Below are 2,500 nucleotides of genomic sequence, written 5' to 3'. Positions count from 1 at the left end.
ATTAGCTCCATTGCAAATTCGGACCTAACCATTAAGTACGAGGCGATGGGAACGATGGAACCTGTGAACGCAAAAGATTTTATTGAACAAATGAATCTTAATGATTCGCTAGTCGGGACGGCGAAATGAACCGGAAATCTATTCATCTATTCTGAGAAGTCATGAACAAGTCCTAGCGCGGAAATAGAGATTGCAAGAGTAAATATTCGCCCGCGAAAACTTTATTTTTTTATAAATTTAAAAAAAAAATGTGAATATCTATTTAATATAGATTAAAATCTAAGTGAAATATAGATTAAAATCTAAGTGAAATTCCATTTTGAAGCCTTTTATTCGCGAGGAGCTGAATGAGAAGAAACTCTCACGTCCAGTTCTGTAGTAGAGATGGAATTCCAAAACACCCATCAACTATAACCCCAAAAGAACTAGATTCCGTAAACAACATAGAGGAAGAATGAAGGGAATGGCTTATCGAGGTAATCGTATTTGTTTCGGTAAATATGCTCTTCAGGCACTTGAACCTGCTTGGATCACATCTAGACAAATCGAAGCCGGTCGACGAGCAATGACACGAAATGCACGCCGTGGGGGAAAAATATGGGTACGCATATTTCCAGACAAGCCAATTACCATAAGACCTGCTGAAACACGTATGGGTTCAGGGAAAGGATCCCCCGAATATTGGGTAGCAGTTGTTAAATCGGGTCGAATACTATATGAAATAGGTGGAGTAACTGAAAATATAGCTAAAAGGGCTATTTTAACAGCAGCATCGAAAATGCCTATACGAACTCAATTTATTAGTTCGGGATAAAAAAAAGAACCCACAGAAATGAGTCTTTAGGGATGAAAAAAAGACCACACAGGTCTCTTTTTTTGGACAAACAATATTTCTTTTATTTTCTTCATCCTTTGAATTGGAAGAATAGACTAAAAAATTGATATGATTCAACCTCAGACTTATTTAAATGTAGCGGATAACAGCGGGGCTCGAGAATTGATGTGTATTCGAATCATAGGAGCTAGCAATCGTCGATATGCTCATATTGGTGACGTTATTGTTGCTGTGATCAAAGAAGCATTACCAAACATGTCCCTAGAAAAATCAGAAGTAGTCAGAGCTGTAATTGTTCGTACCTGTAAAGAACTTAAACGTGACAACGGTATGATAATACGATATGATGACAATGCCGCAGTTGTGATTGATCAAGAAGGAAATCCAAAAGGAACTAGAATCTTTGGTGCAATTCCTCGGGAATTGAGACAATTAAATTTTACTAAAATAGTTTCATTAGCTCCCGAGGTATTATAAAATAAAAAGAGATCGTGAAATCTTTATAAAGAAATAAATTAAGAACTAGATTAATTCCTAGATTGTGTCTCACGTATATACCTTTCAACTTCATATTCATAAACCAATAAAAAAAAGAAAAACATGTTAATTATATCCAATTTTGAGACATCAATCATTTTAGTTCATCATGGGTAGGGACACTATTTCTGAGATAATAACCTCTATACGAAATGCTGATATGGATAAAAAACGAGTTGTTCGTATAGCATCTACTAATATTACCGAAAATATTGTTAAAATACTTTTCCGCGAAGGTTTTATCGAAAACGTCAGAAAACATCAAGAAAAAAACAAATATTTTTTGGTTTTAACCCTGCGACATAGAAGGAATAGGAAAAGACCCTATAGAAATTTTTTAAATTTAAAACGGATTGGCCGACCTGGTTTACGAATATATTCTAACTCTCAACGAATTCCTAGAATTTTAGGTGGGATGGGGATTGTAATTCTTTCTACTTCTCGAGGTATAATGACAGACCGGGAAGCTCGACTAGAAAGAATTGGCGGAGAGTTGTTGTGTTCTATATGGTAATCCGTTTAATATCCAACGACTCTCTTTCTATTTGTAAAAAAAAGAAGTTGTCTAATAGCGTTTCTCGTACATTAGTTGATACTTCAAGGGGGCTTTACCTGGAATGAAAGAACAAAAATGGATTCATGAAGGTTTAATTACTGAATCACTTCCCAACGGCATGTTCCGGGTTCGGTTAGATAATGAAGATCTGATTCTAGGTTATGTTTCAGGAAAGATCCGACGTAGTTTTATACGGATATTGCCAGGCGATAAAGTAAAAATTGAAGTAAGTCGTTATGATTCAACGAGAGGACGTATAATTTATCGACTCCGAAACAAGGATTCGAAAGATTAGGTGCTTTTTATTCAATACGACTCAAGATGAAAAATTTCAAGAAACTTATTTTCTACCAAGAAGTAGATTCAGAATTAAGATAAGGAATGATAAATATGAAAATAAGGGTTTCCGTTCGTAAAATTTGTGAAAAGTGTCGACTAATCCGTAGGCGGGGGCGCATTATAGTAATTTGCTCCAACCCCAGACATAAACAAAGACAAGGATAATCAGACTCGCTAAAGGGTTCAATGTAAAAATAATAAATCTCTTTTGACATGAAATGGATATATCCATA

The 2,500-nt window shown here is 35.3% G+C and overlaps 1 long non-coding RNA gene across 1 annotated transcript in view; it reads right to left on the bottom strand.

The window, feature by feature from the left end:
• The window catches only part of LOC142535777 (uncharacterized), a 2,040-nt gene extending 1,394 nt beyond the window's left edge, over positions 1 to 646 (bottom strand). The window contains exon 1 of the long non-coding RNA XR_012817762.1: positions 410 to 646. This is a non-coding gene — a long non-coding RNA (uncharacterized LOC142535777). The remainder of the gene's footprint in view (positions 1 to 409) is intronic.
• Positions 647 to 2,500: the final 1,854 nt, after the last annotated feature.

The sequence above is a fragment of the Primulina tabacum genome, unplaced genomic scaffold (assembly GCF_025594145.1).
Source record: "Primulina tabacum isolate GXHZ01 unplaced genomic scaffold, ASM2559414v2 Contig1132, whole genome shotgun sequence".
Lineage (NCBI taxonomy): Eukaryota > Viridiplantae > Streptophyta > Magnoliopsida > Lamiales > Gesneriaceae > Primulina > Primulina tabacum.
The sequence above is the reverse complement of the archived record's forward strand: the minus strand, read 5'-3'. Positions and strand labels throughout refer to the sequence as shown.